This window comes from Silene latifolia, unplaced genomic scaffold, assembly GCF_048544455.1.
Source record: "Silene latifolia isolate original U9 population unplaced genomic scaffold, ASM4854445v1 scaffold_57, whole genome shotgun sequence".
In the NCBI taxonomy this organism is placed as follows: Eukaryota; Viridiplantae; Streptophyta; class Magnoliopsida; order Caryophyllales; family Caryophyllaceae; genus Silene; species Silene latifolia.
In genome coordinates, this window is record NW_027413480.1 from 2,557,064 (window position 1) to 2,578,285 (window position 21,222).

The 21,222-nt window shown below is 40.5% G+C and overlaps 1 non-coding gene across 1 annotated transcript; it reads left to right on the top strand.

Annotated features, from left to right (window-relative positions):
* The first annotated feature begins 5,197 nt into the window (after positions 1-5,197).
* Positions 5,198-5,306, top strand: LOC141639887 (small nucleolar RNA R71). The gene has a single exon (XR_012542748.1). It is a non-coding gene; the product is annotated as a small nucleolar RNA R71 (small nucleolar RNA).
* The last annotated feature ends 15,916 nt before the right edge of the window (positions 5,307-21,222 follow it).

The following is a 21,222-nucleotide window of genomic DNA, read 5'->3' on the forward strand; positions in this document are numbered from 1 at the left end:
CATCGCGTAGTGGTCGATCGACCACTCTACCCAGTCGATTGACCAATATCCCTGTGAAACAGCTTCTGCCCTCTTTTTTCTCAGTCGATCGACTGATGAACTTGGTCGATCGACTGCAGGTGCTGGCAACAAATCTTATTTACGTTAAAATTGCTTTGCCAATATAATTTTCCCGTCTTTCTCTCACAAACATTCAGTAAATCATCATGCGCACTTTGCATAAAATAATCACCTGCAAAAATTCTCAAAGGCGCACATTTTCCAAACCAAGAAATTGCTAATTAAAAGAAAATAACTAAAGCTCTTAATGCATATTAATTGAAATAAAACTGTAAAGTTCCTAATTACAAAAGTTTACAAGCCGGGTTGCCTCCCGGTTAGCGCTGGTTTAAGAGGTCCCGCACGACCTTTTTACCTCAGTTTGCAGCTTCTAAAATTGGGTCAAAGTACAGTACTTCGACCTGCCCAACGAAATCGTCTGCACCGTGATAATGTTTCACATATTGGCCATTAACTTTGAACCTTTCTCTAGTAGAGGTCTCCAATTCAACTGATCTGAATTTTGTAACTACTGTGACCGTATAGGGGCCAGTCCACCTGAATTTCAGCTTACTAGGAAATAATCGGATACGAGCATTAAAAAGAAGTACCTTATCGCCAATATGGAACTCGCGCTTGATGATTCTCTTGTCGTGCCAACGCTTCGTTTTCTCTTTGTAGATCCTAGCATTATCATAGGCCATCAGCCTAAATTCCTCCAACTCATTCAGCTGTGTCATGCGTTTCTCACGAGAGAGGTTAGGATCAAAATTAAAATCACATATAGCCCACCAAGACTTACGCTCCAACTCAACAGGTAATTGACATGTCTTACCATAAATCAATCGGTATGGTGATATCCCAATTGGCATTTTAAACGCGGTCCTATAAGCCCATAAGACATCATCTAACTTAAGACTCCAATCTTTCCTTGATTTAGAAACAACTTTAGCTAAAACTTCTTTCAATTCTCTGTTAGAAATCTCAACCTGACCACTAGTTTGGGAGTGATACCCCAAACCTCTACGATGTTGGACACCGAATTTAGTCAATAAAGCACTAAGTTGTTTCTCTTTAAAATGCATTCCCCCATCGCTAATGACAACCCTAGGGACACCAAAACGAGGGAAAATAATCTTTTTAAACAGTTTAATCACGGCCTTTGCCTCACAATGGGGAGTAGCGATAGCTTCTACCCATTTGGACACATAATCTACAGCTACGAGGATATATTTATTACCTTGACTGCTCGGAAAAGGTCCTTGATAATCAATGCCCCAGAGATAAAAAATCTCAACCTCTAAAATGCCTACCTGTGGCATCTCATGTCTCATGGAAATATTCCCCGATCTTTGACAAGCATCGCACTCAGCAACAAAATTGCGACTATCTGCATGCAAAGTTGGCCAATAGAAACCAGATTGGAGTACCTTTGCCACGGTCCGGGACGGACCATGGTGACCACCATAGGCAGAAGAGTGGGAAGCTTCTAGGATATCCTTCACCTCCCATTGAGGCACACATCTCCAGATAAGACCATCTGCACATTCCTTGAAAACATAAGGATCATCCCAAAAGTATTGTCTAGCATCATAAGCGAACCGCTTCTTCTGCTGCCATGAAAGCTCGGGTGGTATCTTACCGGTCACAGCAAAGTTAGCAAAATCAGCAAACCACAGAGGTGGATAAGACCCTGAAGTAGTAATAGCTAACAGACTCTCATCAGGAAAAGAATCATTAATGGGTAACGAATCCTCCCTTTCTGTCAGCTGCAGACGAGATAAATGGTCAGCCACCACATTCTCTGCTCATTTCTTATCTTTGATCTCCAAATCAAACTCCTGCAAAAGGAGTATCCACCTCAAAAGTCTTGGCTTCGCATCCTTCTTAAGGAAGAGAGTCTTCAGCGCTGCATGGTCAGTATAAACAACAACCTTAGAACCTAACAAATAAGATCGAAATTTATCTAAGGCAAAAACTACAGCTAGAAACTCCTTCTCAGTGGTATAATAGTTGACTTGAGCCTCATCCAGAGTTCGGCTCGCATAATATATGGCATTCAAAACTTTGTTCTTCCGCTGTCCCAAAACTGCACCAATCGCATAATCGCTGGCATCACACATAATCTCGAATGGAAGATCCCAATCAGGCGGCTGAATGATCGGTGCAGAAACTAGAGCCTCCTTTAGCCTGTTAAAAGCAAGAAGTCACTCATCAGTAAACTCAAAGACAACATCCTTAAGGAGCAATTGTGTAAGTGGTTTAGCAATTTTTGAAAAATCCTTAATGAAACGCCGATAGAAACCAGCGTGACCAAGGAAACTCCTCACTCCTTTAACATTCACGGGAGGAGGCAATTGCTCAATCACCTGCACTTTTGCCTTATCAACATGTATACCCTTATCAGAAATCAGATGCCCTAACACAACTCCCTCATTGACCATGAACTGACACTTTTCCCAGTTTAAAACAAGATTAACATCAATACAACGCTGCATGACTTTATCAAGATTAGCTAAACAACGATAAAAGTCATTACCATAAACTGAGAAGTCATCCATGAATACCTGCATAATGTTCTCTATATAATCAGAAAAAATCCCCATCATGCACCTCTGAAAGGTAGCTGGGGCGTTACACAATCTGAAGGGCATCCTGCGGTACGCAAAAACACCCTGTGGACAGGTAAAAGTGGTCTTACTCTGATAATCCGGATGAATAGGGATCTGAAAGAACCCTGAATATCCGTCTAGAAAACAGAAAAATTTGTTAGAAGCAAGTCTTTCAGTCATTTGGTCAACAAAAGGGAGGGGGAAGTGGTCTTTCTTGGTGGCGGCATTCAACTGTCTATAATCAATGCACATCCGCCACCCTGTCACAACTCGTGTTGGTATTAATTCATTTTTCTCATTTTTAACCACGGTAGTCCCTCCTTTCTTCGGAACTACCTGAACTGGGCTAACCGACTTGGAGTTGCCAACTGTATAAATAATACCTGCATCGAGTAGTTTCATCACCTCAACCATAACAACTTCCTGCATCTTCGGGTTCAACTTGCGTTGACCCTGTCTGTAAGGCTTGTGGCCTTCCTCCAGCTCTATCCTGTGCATAAAAATATCAGAGCTGATGCCCTTAATATCATCCAAAGAGTAACCTAAAGCCTTCCTGTTTTTCTTAAGCACACACATCAAAGCAGAAAGTTGGTCATCATTAAGCTTAACACTAACAATAGCTGGGTACTGCTTCGTATCATCTAGAAAAACATACTTAAGATTAGGAGGAAGTGGCTTACGCTCTGGCACCTTTACCTCTACAGCATAGACAGAATCAGCTTGAATGGTATAGCAAGTGTTTACCAAATTCTCGTTGGCCAGGCTTAAGAGCATCTCATCTTCTTTTTCTGTGAGCTCATAGCTTTCCATTGAGGCTACCAAAGCATCTGGATCCTCAGCATTCTCCACTGTATTACCTGCACACTCATCTAAATGGGTTAGATCAGCTAAGGGATCCTTGGCTAAGGATTCCCTCCAGTTATAATTAACAGCCCTGTCAACAATATCAATGGAATAACATGTATCATCATCGCGAGTTCGGTCGCCTTATGAGCAAGATCGAACTCAATGGTGTCATCCCCTACCTCTAAGGTTATGATTCTGCGTTTGACATCTATTACGACTCATTTGTATGTAAAAATGGTCTACCTAAAATAATAGGTATCTGACTATCCTCTGCAATGTCCAAAACAACGAAATCGACAGGAATAAAAAACTTACCCACTCGAACGGGTACATCCTCTAAGACTCCTAAAGGTCTCTGAGTCGATCTATTTGCCATCTGAAGGGTAGTATCGGTCACCTTAAGTCTACCAATATTTAGCCTTTCGCAAACAGAATATGGTATGACACTGACACTGGCCCCTATATCGCAAAGGGCCTTTCCAATTTCGTGGTTACCTATAGTGCAGGGAATTGAAAAATTACCCGGGTCCTTTAATTTAGGTGGTACGTTAATTTGTGAAAGAGCATTGCATTCTTCCACAAAAGCAACGTTACCATCATCATGAAAATTTCTCTTACGATTCAAAATTTCTTTCATAAATTTAGCGTAAGAGGGTACCTGGGTAATTACGTCAGTGAAAGGAATTGTTACCTCGAGATTCTTGACCATTTCCAAAAACATACCAAACTTGCGCTCCAGCTTAGTATTCTTTAAACGCTCCGGATACGGGACTGCAACACTGGCCGTAGGATCAGCAACCTTCGGCTTCCGTAAGTTTAAAACTTCCGTCAAATCATTAATAAGTATAGAATCATGCAGATTAGTTGACGGATTTGCGTCCTGCACTGGAGACCCAGTCGATCGACCATTGGTCTCGGTCGATCGACCAATCTGGCTGGGCATGAACAGTTTCTGGTCAGAAACTGCTTCGTCAAAAACTTCAGTCGATCGACTGACATTGGTGGTCGATCGACCACTTGTGCTATGCTCAATTAGTTTCTGGTCAGAAACTTTTTCATCAGATAAGCCGGTCGATCGACTGCAGTTGTTGGTTGATCGACCACTGGTACTGGCGATAAAGATTGTTTTCGCACCAGAAATTGAACTCGTCTTTTCATCCTTTCCCGAGTCTTCTCTTGGCTTATCAGGACCATCATAAGAAAGGCCACTTCGGAGATTAATGGCATTAATGGTTTCAATTGGCCCCTCACATTTGCTTGAAGAATTGGCGACTTGCTTAGCCTCTAAATTCTCCAATTGCTTGATAAAATTCTTTGTAGACTCAATCCCAGCTTCTTCTATTTTCGTGACTTGAACCAAAAGAGTTCGGACTAGGTCTATCAATTCCGCGGTCTCATCTGAATTATGGACAGGAATTTCAACTCTTTCCTTGGAAGCTTCAGAGGTCTCGAGCTTCTCGAGACGGGCAGTAATAGAAGTTATGAGTGTCACAACGGCACTCATTTCATCACTTTGCTTTCGCGACATTCCACGCGAACTTCCAAACTCGGCTCTATGGACTGCCATCTCCTCAATAGTGTTCCAACCTTTATTCTGACCGGTATTATTTTGGAACCTACCATTCGCAGCTGCGTCCAGGATAACCTTGTAGTCATCATATAAAGCATTATAGAATAGGTTGCAAAGGTACCACTGCTGGAAACCATGGTGAGGGACAGCCCGAACCAAACTCTTGAAACGTCCCCATGCTTCACAAAAGCCCTCATCAGGTCCTTGCTAGAAATTTGTAATTTTACTTCTCAAGGCATCAGTCTTTGCAAGTGGGAAGTATTTTTTGTAGAAAGCTAATGCTAGAGATGTCCAATCTGTAACTCTAGCTGCTACCCTATCAAGGTAGCGGTACCAATCTCGCGTAGAATCCTTCAAGGAGTATAAGAACATTATCCCCTTTACTTCATCCTGGGTCACCCCAGCCGGTACAGGTATGGAACATCAGTAGTCTTTGAAAATTTCCATGTGCTTCAAAGGATCCTCGTCCGGTAGACCAGCAAACTGATTTCGCTCCACTAAATCAATATAAGAGGAACGAAATTCGAAGTGACCAGTAGTAGGGGTAGGTAATACGTGTGCCTTTGGAATGTGCTGCTCTTTTGGCTGAAGATTGTCATATATCGTAGTCATGTTCGCAAAACTGAGAGTACTCAAGTCTTCCTCTCAAAACCTGTCTTCTAACTGTGCAAGAGCAAAACTAGAAGCAAGAGTAAGCAACGGCCCCAAGGAACCAAAGTTCCTTGAGACAAGAAAAATAAACTAAAAATAAAGCAAACAGAATTACACCGTCTCCCCGGCAACGGCGCCAAAATTTGATGCCGCCGTTTATATCAAAATTAAATTTATAAATCCGAACTAAAGCTGTAGACAGTGATAGCAAGGGTCGAACCACAGAGAGACAAGATCAATTCTATTTGCTAATTTTTAATCTATTGAAGTAACAATTTAAATGGGGGTTTTGAATTATTTTGATTCTAAAGACTGATTGACAAAATAAAGAGTTTCTCAAATAAGATAAAGAGAGATCAGGAACTTCGGTTCACCATGGCTAAGGTCGGGTCAAAAGAGATAGCTGAGGTCTTATAACGGTCTCAGGGAGTAAGAGCAAGCCTTTCGATCAATGCTCAAATTTAACCTTACGGTCTTCTAATTCCCTAAAATTTCTCAAAGCTTTCGCTCAAAGGAAATTCCAAATCTAATGACAACCCAACCTACTAATCTTTCAATCTAGCAAGATAGATTTATCAAAAGAAAACAAGATCGATACGGAAGAAATCATACTAATAAATCGACCTAATTTATGCCATGACTTACCTCGTTCCCAATCAAGAAGATTAGCTATGCATGATTAAAACTAAAACAATTGCAGACTTAAAGACATACAATGAAATTGACATGGTTGAAATTGAACTTAAGACAAAAGATTAAAACTGCACTGCTTATATAAAAACTAGTAACAATAAGAAATAAAGAAGAAGGAAATTGTCATAAAGCTTACTAATCGATTGATGAACAAAGTAATTGAAATGTAGAATCCGTCGCCTCCCAAAACTAGATCTAAACTTTCAGTTTCTTCAATAAGGAAAAGCATAACCTAAAATTATTTCTGTGTTCTCTTGATAAACGATGCCAAAAAGTTAATTACAATTGGGCTTTTAAAAGTCTAACACGAAAAATCAATCTCAGCCTCACGGCCTGGTCGATCGACTAAGGGGCATGGTCGATCGACCAGCCAGTGCAGTGCAGTAACTCCCTCTGAACGTCCACGGTCGATCGACTGAAGAGGTTGGTCGATCGACCAACTGAGCTGTGCAGTAACCTCCTTTCCTCTTCAAATCAGCCAATTCACTCCAATGCACGCATCCCAAGGTGAGTGAGTACGAACTCCCTTCTTCCAAGCTTCCCTGAAGTTGCCTCCGGAGGAAGATTTAGGCTTGATTCAGCTCACTTCCACTCATTCCTACAATAAATCATAGAAATCGCAAAGTAAACCGTTTCGGGAGAAATAGTAGCTTTAAGCTAACAAATACGCATGGAAATACGTGCCAAAACCGCAAATAAAGTGTATAGAATATGCACGTATCACCTATATCAAAGGCTCCGTACCGTATGGGACCAAAAGAGTTGGAGGTATTGAAGAAAAAGCTGAACAAGTTGTTGGATAAGGGATACATTTAACCTAGTGTATCGCCTTGGGGTGCACCCGTTTTATTTATGAAGAAGGACGGCAGTATGTGGTTGTGAATCGACTACAGAGAGCTAAACCATGTTAGCGTGAAGAACAGGTATCATTTGCCAAGGATTGATGATCTTTTTGAGCAGTTGAGTGGAGCTGGAGTGTTCTCCAAGATTGATCTGAGGTCGGGTTATCACCAATTGAGGATTGCAGATGAGGACATTCGTAAGACAGATTTTCGGTCGTGTTATGGTCACTATGAGTATGTGGTGAAGCCTTTTGGGTTAACCAATGCACCGGCGGTGTTCATGGATCTTATGAACCGAGTCTTCAGCCTATTTCTGGATAGGTTTGTGGTGGTTTTCATTAATGACATCTTGGTCTATTTTAGGACTAAGGAAGAACACGAGGAGCATTTGAGGTTGGTACTGCAGACTTTGCGAGATAATTAGTTATTCCCTAAGTTATCCAAGTGTAAGTTCTGGTTAGAAAGGGTGGTTTTTCTGGCTCATGTGATTTCAAAATATGGTGTGTCGGTGGATCCTAATAAGATCGAGGCGGTGTCAAACTGGGAAGCACTAAAGAATGTTACTGAGATCCGGAGTTTCTTGGGTTTAGTTAGCTACTACAGGCGGTTCGTGAAGGATTTCTCTAAGATCGCTAGACCTATGACAGCTTTGATGAGGAAAGAGACCAGATTTTATTGGGATGAGAGTTGTGAGACGGCGTTCTAAACATTGAAGGAACGTTTGACTGTAACTCCCATTATAGCTTTGTCTGAGGGAAGTGAGAACTTCGAAGTTTATACTGATGCTTTGAAGAATGGGTTAGGTTGTGTTTTGATGCATAATGGGAAGGTCATTGCCTATGCTTCTAGGCAGTTGAAGTCGTATGAGGAGAATTATCCAACTCATGATTTGGAGCTGGGTGCGGTTGTGTTTGCTCTAAAGATTTGGAGGCGCTATCTGTACGGGACAACCTTCAAGGTGTTTTCAGATCATAAGAGTTTGAAGTACATCTCCACTCAGAAGGAGTTGAAAATATGCCAGAGACGGTTAATGTCGCTGTAGATGTTTTGAGTAGAAAGAGTGTGCATTCGTTATGCACTGCCATGTCACTAATGAATCTGAGGGATGAGATGACTAAGATGGGGATTCATATGATTCGCAAGGAGGATGCCATCCGTGATTTGACTATCGAGCTTGAACTTGATGATAACGTTAAAAGGAAATAGGAACTTGATCCCAAGATTCAGGAGTGGAAGACAAGGGTAGGAGATGGTAAAGTTTGGAGATTTTCTATCCATACAGATGGGAGTGTTTGCTTCGATGGGAGGTGGTGCATGCCTAATGATTTTGAGTTAAAGAAGTTGATTATGACGGAGGCTCACTGCACTCCTTATTCGGTACATCCGGGCGGTGATAAGCTCTATATAAGGACTTGAAGAAAATGTTTTGGTGGTCCAGTATAAAGAAAGATGTCGCAAAATTTGTGGCTAGGTGTTTGACTTGCCAGAGGGTAAAGGGTGAACAATGGAGACCACATGGTAAGATTCAGTCACTTGAAATACCGAAATGGAAATGGGAATCGATTTCTATGGATTTCATTGTGGAGGTTATCGAGAACTCAGCAGGGTAACAACATGATTTGGGTTATCGTCGATCATTTGACTAAGTCGGTTCATTTTATTCCAATGAAAGATACTTGGAGTAAGATTCAACTGGCTCTTGGGTACAGGAAACATGTGGTACGGTTTCACGGGGTACCAAAGGATATAGTGTCGGATAAGGATGCCAGATTTATATCACAGTTTTAGCAAGAGTTGTAGGAATTGATGGGAACTACCTTGAAGATGAGTACGGCATTTCATCCTGCGATAGATAGTCAAACTGAAAGGACTACCAAGACCTTAGAGGACATGTTACAAGCTCGTGCAATGGAGTTTGGTGGGAGTTGGGAGTATAGACTTGATCTTATAGAATTTTCATACAACAACAGCTATCACACGAGCATTGGGATGGCACCTTTTGAGGCGTTGCACAGGAGGAAGTTTAGGAGTCCGGTGTGTTGGGATGATAGCACTGAAGCTATGGTATTAGGACCACAAATGGTACAAGATATGGTTGAGCAAGTGCACTTTATTCGAAAAAGGATGAAGGAAGCTCAAGATCGGTAAAAGAGTTATGCGGATCTACATCGTAGGGACATTGAGTTTGCAGTGGGTGACAAGGTTCTCTTAAAAGTGTCACCTATGTGGGGCATTATGAGGTTTGGCAAGAGAGGGATGTTGAGTCAGAATTTCATAGGTCCTTATAAGATTTTGGATCAGGTAGGTGAAGTAGCCTATCGGCTAGCTTTACCACCATCTCTTGATCGGGTGCACAATGTTTTTCATGTGTCACAACTTCGTAAATATGTGAGTGATCCGTCACATGTACTCGAAGTTGAGAATATCGAGCTAGATGAAGCTCTAACTTATACGGAGGAAAAAAAAAGATATTGGATCGCAAAGTACGCCGGACAAGGAATGGTGAAACCGTCTTGCTTAAGGTGTTATGGTCTAACCACAACGTGGAGGAAGCCACTTGGGAGCTGGAAGAGGCTATGAGGCAACGCTACCCATACCTTTTTGAGCAGGTATGTTTGGATACAGGGTCGTAACCGTAGTCTTTTAAGGAGGGTATGAGAGGATCGCATATCTGTTTTGGGGTTGTTTTGAGGTCTATATGGTTGTGTTTCGGTTTGTGTGAACAATAGTTGGTGATAGTTCGGTTCATGTTGGTGTCTCTTGAGTTAGGCATTCTTTCGAGTTGCATAGTCAGTGGGTTAGTTTTGCTAGTTGTATCAGGTATGGTTTGAACTTCGGGAACGAAATTTGTTTTAGGGACGGAAGACTGTAATACTAAGGTTTTCTGGTCTTACCTTACTCGGTCGAGTAGTCCATACTCGGTCGAGTAAATTGTCGAGTGCTTTTCAACAGACTACTGTTTTGGGTGCACTCGGCCGGGTTAAGAGATACTCGGCCGAGTTGGTCTTACTCGGCCGAGTACCCCCAGGTACTCGACCGAGTACCTGGTCTGACATGATTAATTTTCGCGGTTTTGATTAGGGTGAATAGTGGTTATAAATTTCGTATTACCAGTTACTAAATAATTTTTACAAAAACCTAAAATACGTTTACTACTTCTCTAATCATCCTAATCACTCCCAAGTCTAGTTGATCGATCGTGAGTCTACATCTTGTTTTCCGTACCAGTTTCGTTGGTAAGTCTCTAGTGCTTTGTTAATCGGTTTGTGGTTGTCTTTTTGAGTTTGCCCTAATTTGGGTTAAGTTGGGGGTAAAGGTTGATTAGTGATGATATGTGATATGGTATTGTTGATTATTCTTTGCTAGGTGACGAATTCGTAGAAGTGCAATTCTTGCCTCGTTGTGATTGTTGATTTACGGAACTTGCGAATAAGGTAGGTTTTCCTTACTCAATTGATTGTGTAATTGATGTGAGATTGATTGTGATTGATTATATAACATGCTTCATTGGATTGAGATTGGTTGAGATTATATTGTTGATTGGTACTGTTGTTGTGTGACCATTTCGGGAGATGGTTCCAACCCCATGTTCGCCTCTTGTGGCTCCCGTCACAAGGGGGATGTGCACATTAATGATTTGGGTTCGCTTGTTGCACGAGCGAGGTTTAGGTGGGCAAGGCTGCGGTCCCCCACTAGTGGCGAGAGTTACCTGTTGCGATGGGTAACCTGGCAGGGCTACACACTTCGGTGTGTAGTCGGTTAATGGTTACTAATGGAGTTTGGAAGATGTTACTACAGTTGAATTGGTTTGTATACTGGTTTGTGTTATAATTTATTATCTTGGTTATGCAGCTGACTGACCCCATTATTGTTTTTAAAACTATGGTGATTCATTTGGGGATGGTGAGCAGTTGATTTAGCAGGTAATGGCTGTGGACGTAGCTTGCGGGTCTTGGATGGGGTTGAGTCATCACCAATCGTTTAGCTAGCTTCCACTGATGTTTAAACATTAGTTATTTTGGTTGTTTTGGTTGTAAACTGTTTTGGTTAAACTTGAGTTGTTCTTTGATTAAACAGTTGATATCTTCTAATAATGTTCTTTGATGGTATATTTGATAAACTTTACCTCGGGAAACCGAGAAGGTAGCACCATGATATGCTAAGGTGGTCTTGGTAAGGCACCTTGGTGTATGGGGGTATTATAAAGGGGTATCAGAGCGACGATCTTGCAACCTAAACCAATGAACAAAATGAACATATGGTGTCTAACTAAAATGAACCCGAGTAGGAGTTGTTTGGAGCTACCGCAAAGGCTTGGGAGACGTCCTAACGCCGTAATTTGGCCCTTACAACTTTGAGTCGGTCACTACGTGGTGTCAAGAGAGTCGTTGCATGTGTTGTCTATGTTCCTCATAAGAGTTTGAAGTTATGGAATAGATGTTTATATGAATTGGATGAACATAGATTAATAGATGTGTTGGTGTGTTACGGATAGTATGAGGCATGCTTGGATGTTATTACTTGACATTTTGAATGTTTAGTAACATGTATAGGAAAGTTGGTATACGTATATATATATATATATGTATATATATATATATATATGTATATATATATATATATATATATATACATATATATATATATATATATATATATGTTGTTAAGTTGAAGGGTATATCGTTTTGGCATGATTCGGCCGAGCAGGGCAGGTACTCGACTGAGTAAAGGGTACTCGGCCGAGTAATCCGTCACTCAACTGAGTGAGGGAACGTGTGTTTTTGGCAATCGCTAATGGAATATGACCACTCGGCCGAGTAGTGGCGGTACTCGACCGAGTGGGGCATAACCGAGTATGCTTTATGTGTATTTTTGATCAGCTATTGGAGTCGGAGAGCTCGGCCGAGTAGTCAGCATACTCAACCGAGTACCTCGTACTCGGCCGAGTACCCGAGTACCTCTTTGGCGGATGTGATATTTGTTTTGAGTCGTAGGCCATGTGCTTACGTTTGTCTTGGTTATATCAGCTCAAAATGCCGCCAAGAGATCAGGTGCTTACCTTTAGGTGTAAAACCCCCATTTATTAAGGAGCCTTTAGCTAGGCCTCCCAAGTAAATGAGAGCTTTACCATCTCTGTTACCCGAGGTAGTGAATAACAAAGTACAACAACCAAAGTACTTTAGATTAAAATTTAGTGAATAAAGACTTTATTACAATTTAACCCAAACTAAATAAACCTAACATAAAATTAATTACAACTCACAGCGGAATTAAATAAACTGAAATATTAAGACTATGTGATCTAAACTTCTAGGTTTACTCTCGAAATTCTCACGCATCCCCATGAGCTCCCAAGTCAACTAACTCAAGTACCTGTCAGACAATCTGCTCCCCAATAATTGGTTCATCACAGGTGTTTACGAATACACGGTCAACCAAACGGTTGAGTAGGATAATTAAACAACCAAGATGTGTGTGTGTGTGTGTGTATATATATATATATATATATATATATATATATATATATATATATATATATATATATATATATATATATTTATAACTTCTAAGATATCCACAAGCAGCCACGTTATCCACCAGAGACTAAGCCTGGGGATTTCTATTACTCACGTTATCCACCAGAGACTAAGTCTGGGACCTTCCAATACACACATTATCCACCAGAGACTAAGCCTGGGGCCTTCCAATTCGTAAACCAAACCAATCCAGCATATCGCCATATGAACATGCATAACATAAACTGATAATAATAATCATCCAATTCAATAACCAGCCATAAGCTAACATACATTCAACATATGAACATCCATGTAATAATCAACGCAATAACAGTTATAGTTGAGTAGTTATCCTACCTGGAAAGCAAAACTCCAACAATGCAATCCAAATAATAGTAATCCCAATTAATAATGCTTCTCAACAATTCTGTCACCTAAATAATATATTAATTATAATTACTAATCACTCTAATTATATAAAATATAATCAATTGTACTAATTTTGTATCTTACTTATTCATTAATTATAATAATTATATTATTATGTAATTAGTAATTAAAATCCGTCTCAATTCCATAATCGAATCTCATGGACCATGGTTAAAACACGTCTTCAAAACCCGACTTAATCTCCCCCCACACACGGTTCAACCCGCTTTCAATACTTCCCAAACACCCTTCAACCCCACAACATAATCTACACGCGATACACCACCAACCCAACACCAATCCCTCCACCAAACACTCCTACCGAGAGATCTCTCTGCCACCTACACAACCACACCACTGCCACCACTTCTGGCCACAATACACAGCCACACCATACTGCCATAACCACCTTACACAACTCCGCCAAACACAAATACTCAACACACCCACAACACACGAGCCGCAACACTCATCAATAACAGCCACCCCTGCCACCAGTGGCCACCACCGTGGTCCTCCTCTAATTCACGGTGGACCCAATGGTCACACCATCCCCCATGGTCATAGTCAAGCCAACATAATTGAGGTTATAATTCCCTTAACTCAGCCCGACAACAACAACAACACCAACACCCTTATCACAAACCAACACACCCATAAAATCACCACCAAACACCACCAGCAATCACCCTATCGCCACCAGTAGCGTCGCCCAACCACCACAGGTCCAACCAATGAAGACCCGAGTCTGGTCGAGTCACAACGAATGGTTTAAACCAGTGTTCAACACACTCAACAACCACCAAAAACCAGCCTGAAACTCCCTTCCTATGGTCCCTGGTGGTCAACGGTGGGTCTGGCCAAACCATGGTGGTCAATGGTCAAGGTGACGATTGGGTTAGGTCACACGGTGGTCTATAATTTGATTTATAACAAAGCAAACATGTATACGTGAGACAATCTTAAAATATTACCTTGAGACGATAGTAAAGCTTATTCTTCTTCTTTTATTCTAGATCTCCTTCTCTCTCTCTCTCTCTCTCTCTCTCTATAATTGTGTGCTTATGGAATTATGAGTGAATAAGGATCAATGTCTTCTATTTATAGTGACAGGGTAGTCTTGTAGAAAAGTACTAGGAAATGTCAAATAGAAGGGTATTAGGAAACTATTATTATATCACATATTACTACCAATTCTATTATTATTATTATTATTATTATTATTATTATTATTATTATTATTATTATTATTATTATTATTATTATTATTATTATTATTATTATTATTATTATTATTATTATTATTATTATTATTATTATTATTATTATTATTATTATTATTATTATTATTATTATTATTATTATTATTATTATTATTATTATTATTATTTGCAAGAAAAGTATCTCCATTTTATTCTTCCATAAAGGGAATATAAAAAGGAGTAATCTTACAAGATCTATCCTCTAATAGCCTACAAGAAGGCTAAAACAACTCAACTATTCAGGTTCTCTAGTACATCATTTGAGTCTATGCCTTTACTTTGAGCAATGAGACGGATGCTTACAATATACTTGATGTGTCGAATTAACAGATCAGCGTGCCTTTCTTGCCCCTTAAAAATTTGAAGATTTCTCTCCTGCCATATGTTGTTAATAGCAATTGTCAGACTCGATATGAACCAAGCATGTTTCCAATGCCTTCGATGCTTTCGACTCTGCCCCCATCTAAACTCCCTTATCAGATTCATACTTGGACGATGAATCTTCATCCAGCTAAGTAAGCTCTCCTAAATCAGCTTAGTGTAAGAACAGTTAAAAAAACAAATGATGATAAGATTCAGCACTTGCCTTGCACATATTACATCTATTATCCAAGATGATTCCTTTCTGAGTAATATTATCAATAGTGGCCAATTTCTGATCAGCAGCAAGAGCAGCAGTCACTCTATGAGCAGGAATTATAATTGAGTTAGTTAGAGCTTTAGACCACACTATAACAGCACCAGTGGGTCTAAGAGCGCTATAAGCTGCCCCAATATGGAAATCCCCTCCCTTTATACATTGCTGTAAGAAGAGTTGAACTGCATCAATGGTGCCAAACCTCTGAAGGCAATAATCTCGAACAGTTAGGATGCCTTTAAAGTTATCAGAGAACCCGTCTGCATGTTGAACAGTCCAAAAACTGCTACCATTTAAAGCATAAGTCCTATGCCAGCAAGCCCAGAGACCAGTAGAATGTTCAATCCTCCAGAGCCATTTCATTAACATGGCTCTATTCCAGGACAGCATTTCTTTTACCCCAAAACCTCCCTCTAGCCAGGGAAGGCAAATGGCTTTCCAACTCTTGAAAGTAAGGTGTCTCTTGCCAGCATCAGTTTGCCAAAAGAAGTCCTTGGTAAGTTTGTTGAGGAGCTTAATAACTCCTTTTGGTAACAGGATACTTGCACACCAATAAGTTTGTAAGCCAAAAAGAACAGAAGTAATAAGCTGTAATCTCCCTGCATAGCTCAAATACTTGGAGGACCAGTGATGAATAGCTCCTTGCATTTTTGCAATAAGTGCTCCAAAATGCTCAAGACAAAGCCTAGAGACATTCAGGGGGACTCCTAAGTACCTAAAAGGGAAGGTACTAGGAGTGAAATTAGTAAATTGCACAATTTCAGCTTGAACAGCTTGACTAACTCCTCCAAAGTAAATGGATGTTTTATCAGGATTAGCTTTAAGACCAGAGGTCCTATCAAACTTATCCAAGACCTGCACAACTGCTGCTACAGAAGGCAAATCTCCTCTTTTAAAAACCATTAAATCATCAGCAAATATAAGGTGAGTGAGATTAAGCCTTGTGCATTTGGGATGGTAGAAAACCTGAGGTTGCTTGCAAATAACTCTTAGGTACCTGAACAGCACCTCCATACTGAGGACAAAAAGATATGGTGAGAGGGGTTCCCCCTGCCTCACACCATTTTTCCCCTTAAAAAAACCATGACTTGAACCATTGACTTTAACAGAAAACCAGGACCCAGTCACACAGCTCATTATCCTTTTGACAAAACCAGGAGGGAAATTAAAAGCAAGAAGCATGCTCTCAATAAAATTACATTGCAAAGTATCAAATGCTTTTCTAATATCTATCTTCATCAGATTTAGGAGTTATGTATTTCCTACCATAGCCCTTAACCAAGGCCTGAGAAAGCATTACATTCTCAAAGATGTCTCTACCCTTAATGAAAGCAGCCTGCTCTCCACCAATAATATCAGGCAAGATGCTTTGCATTCTGGTAGCTAAAATTTTGCTGATAACCTTATAAACAGTAGAGCAGCAAGAAATTGGATTGTAATCAAGCACACTCTCAGTTACACTCTTCTTAGGAATTAGAGAAATTATAGTGGAATTAGCTTGTTTAGCAAGCTTTCCAGTCCTAAAAAAGTGATCTATAGCATGACAGAAATCCTTTTCAATAACAGACCAAGAGTGTTTAAATAATTCAGAGGAAAAGCCATCAGGACCAGGACTTTTATCTGAACCAATACTAAAGAGAGTAGTTTTAATTTCAGTTTGAGATACTGCACTTTGAAATTTACCCCAATCCTCCAGGTTTACAGTACTCTCTCGAGCAATATAGGCACTATCTGTAGATACCTCATTTCTGCACCTCTCGCAAACCACCCGGTGATGATTGGGCCGCATGTTTGGTACGCGAAACGATTTGTGACAATTCGTAAGATTATCGTCAAGTGATTTCTCAAATATTAATATCTACCTCTTAGTTGTCATCTACGTCCCGATATGGTCGTTTTGACAATAATTAGAGTACATTTGGAGTCCGGGCCTAAAACCGTCTCCATTTTCTGATAAACGTTAAATCCCGAGTCAGAATGTTCTGGAATGTTCCGGATATTTCTATTCCATATTTCATAATTTTTGTCTTTTGGTAAACAATTTCCCGTAATATTCGCATAAGATATTAAGGAAAACCGAATTATTTCCGTCCTACCATAACTTAAACACGGAAATCTTTCTTCCGCAGGAGGAAACCCCTTGGGAACAGACGCGGCAGTGTCTGCGCCTCTTCCAAGAGACGCAGTGGGCTGCTGCGCTCTTCTTCCCGAGCCCTTTCTCGCGTATTTCTCGTATCTTTTTCATATCTTTCCGAGATTCACTTCCAAAGAGTCTCCGAAACCCTAATTCCTCCACGTGATTAGTATAAATAGGAGCCTTCGCTCCTCATATTTCTCACGCGAGTGTCCGCCCTTCTCTTCTCCCTTTGCATTCTAGACCTTTGTTCTTACTTTTTGGCGTCTACGTGCTTGAACATTCGACCACGTAAGCTCGGATCCTTCTGAGTACCAGCCTCGTTTGAATGACCGACCAATTTGACCAACTCCACATCAATCAACTTAATTAATTTAATCGTTTTCCTCTTACGAGGGCACTTTCTTTGCATTCGCGTCGAGCATCACTAATCGATATCTTAGTCCTTCTCGTTTCGTCAACATGTAAGTCTGAAGGTGTATAATCTCTCTTTTATTTATTGTATTTACTTATTGTATCATCAATTGTAAGGTTTATGTCGAAAATATCATTAAAACCGATTTCTAAAACCATGCTTTAAAACCTCTTTTTACGGATTTCCAGTAGATAACCGTCGAGAAAGGACGCAGCAACTGCTGCGCCTCTTCGAAGGAGCGCAGTACCTGCTGCGCCTCTTCGTGAGGCTGCCGCAGTTCCTTCTTCGTTTCTTCTTCGTTCGTCCTCTGTTATTCGTCAAAATTCTTTTACTTGTTTCGTTTGTTTGTTAATTCTTCATCACGATAGCATATAATTCACATGTATATTATAATCATCATCATTGACACGTTTTAATCATCACAAATCCGACCTAAATCCCTTATAATCCAATATTTGCGGGTTCTCGTCATTAAATTCAATTCCGGGTTATAGAGATTCAATTCATCAATATTGAGTTTCTGGAATTCGTCTTTGATATAGTTTTCATCTGTCTTTTGTCGTATTTATCACATATTCGTCATTAATCCATCGTGTTTAACTTAATTAATTGATTTAATTTGTTTCGTTTGTTAATATCTTTCACTCCTGTAATTAATTCATCTTAATTCCGTCTTATTCATGTTTTATCGTTTCTGTAACCCATTCACATGTAAATAACCCTATTAATCACTTTCATCCGAGTAAATAATTTTAATCGATCATTAAATTCATCAATGAATATTAACAACACGCAATTCCGGCTTCACATCCAGAATTCAGGTCAGGAACAGACGCAGCAACTGCTGCGCCTATTCCAAAGGACGAAAGATCTTTGCTTTGTTCGGTTGAATTCTGTCCCTGAACTCCGTTTTCTGCCTTGACTTAGTTATTTAGCTTACGTATAATTGACTATTATTCGTATTATCACCTTCTGACTTGTTCGTTAATTCTTTCTTCTTTTCTTTTTCCCAAATTATCCGTTTTAAAGGTATTTTCGACATAAATCGCCTAATCCGTTGTAATTAATGTAATTTTCATTATTGTAATTTATAATTATTATATTTCTTTTATTGCTTGAATGTTTTCACATGTAATTGAGCATTAAATCCCTAATTTGACCTAATTGTATGCTAAATTAATTGTCCACCGACTTAGTATACCGACTTAGTATTAGTTCTCACATGCTAGGATTAAAACTTGGATGTTGCATTGCATGCATATAGCCGACGATATATCGAGTACGAATAACTTCCCTAATCATTAGTAGAGGCCGCTATCGAGGCGGGCGGGATTAGGTGTTCGATCAAAAGAGCTTCCTAATACGTACCCTCACCCTTACTCCAGATATCTGTGAACACCCGTGTTCATTGGCATCCACGAGAGTCATTCTAGACATAGAATGCTAAGGGTAACGATTGCTTAGTGTTCATGTCTCTACTTTGTGTCTTGACATGACACGAGGTATTTGAACGGTTCCAATTTCCCATAAAAATTGGTGGCGACTCCATACAAAAATGCAAACGCTTGTTTCTCTTTTCCTCCCAAGCGCCCCCGTGGGCCCCCGCTGTCCACAGTTTGGCGACTCCGTTGAGGAAGGAGAGATGTTCAAAGGAGAACCAGAAGACGATGAGTTCTAGTCGGAGTCGGAGTCAGAGTCGGAGTCTAGAGAAGTCATTAGAGAGTCTACTCCTGTCGTCATCCCCACTCCCTTTGTTTCTCCTAGCTTAGCCTCGAGTAGTCACAGTAGTTCGGGAAATGCCCCAACCACTGTCCCTTTGCCGCCACTGACCATGGATCAGTTGGCTTCTTTGTTTCAACTTTACTCAAATCTTAATATGAATAAATCAGGTTCTGCTTACTCTTTGTGTTATCTTGAGTGCAATTCTGTTTATGATGATACAGAGGATGACCAAAACCCAGACTCGATCGAAATACCTCTCTATGTAGCCAAAGAAATACTACAGGAAGGGGAAGGGGGACCAGTAATAGAGGACACCGAACCCATCAATGTAGGAACCGAACTAGAACCCCAAGAACTTAGGATAGGGACTACCTTGAGCTCTACCGAAAGGGCCGATTTCATAGACCTCCTAAATGAATTCAAAGACGTTTTCGCTTGGTCCTACAAAGACATGCCAGGGATCGACAGGGATATCGCCGAACATAGAATTTCGATTAAGCTAAGTTTCAAACCTGTAAAACAGAAGCTTCGACGAATGAGAACAGAATGGGCTCTAAAGATTAAGGAAGAAGTTGACAAACAATTCAAAGCCGGGTTCATCAAAGTTTCCGAGTATTCTGACTGGGTAGCTAACATAGTACCAATACCCAAAAAGGATGGGAGAATCCGTGTTTGTGTTGACTTTAGGGACTTAAACAAAGCAAGTCCAAAAGATGACTTCCCTCTACCTCACATCGACATATTGGTGGACAATACCGCTGACCACGCGTTACTATCCTTCATGGATGGGTATGCGGGTTATAACCAAATCAAGATGGCCATGGAAGATATGCATAAGACCGCATTCGTCACTCAATGGGGAACCTATTGCTATATGGTAATGTCATTTGGATTGATCAACGCCGGAGCTACATATCAACGCACCGCAACTGCACTCCTACATGACATGATGCACAAAGAAGTTGAGGTATACGTAGATGACATGATTGTCAAGTCCAAGGAAAGAGAGGGACATATTGCGAACCTTCGCAAGTTCTTCGCAAGGCTACGAAAATACAACATGAGACTCAATCCTCAGAAATGCACATTCGGGGTAACATCTGGCAAACTCCTGGGATACGTTGTTAGCCAACGAGGTATAGAAATAGATCCTTCCAAAATCAAAGCTCTGATCGAAATGCCACAACCTCAAACAGAAAAAGAAGTCAGAGGATTCTCTGAAAAAGTGCAATATATAAGTCGATTCATATCGAAACTCACGATGATTTGTGAGCCTATCTTCAAGAAGCTCAAGAAAACAGACCACACCATGTGGGATGATGATTGTCAAAAGGCATTCGATCGAATCAAGGAGATATTGGCTAAACCACCAGTGCTCATGCCACCACAACGAGATCAACCTCTTGGTTTATATCTCACAGTAACCGAAACGGCCATGGGTGCCATGCTGGCTCAAACTGTGGGAAGTGAAGAAAGAGCTATCTACTATCTTAGTAAGAAGTTCTTGGAGTACGAGTGCAAATACTCACAACTCGAAAAGACATGCCTCGCTCTTGTGTGGGCAACGAAGAAGCTACGCCATTACATGCTTAGCTACTCCGTCAAAATATACTCCAAAATGGATCCAGTCAAATACCTCTTCGAGAAACCCGTCCTCAACGGACGTCTAGCAAGATGGACCCTGATGCTCTCATAATTCGACCTCAAATACGTGCCACTGAAAGTTATAAAAGGTCGCGCCGTCGCCGAGTTTTTCGCAGAAAATCCTATCAATGACGCACAAACAATAGATACTTGGTCATTTCCAGACGAGGATATACTCCAAACTGATGTAGACTCCTGGGACCTGTA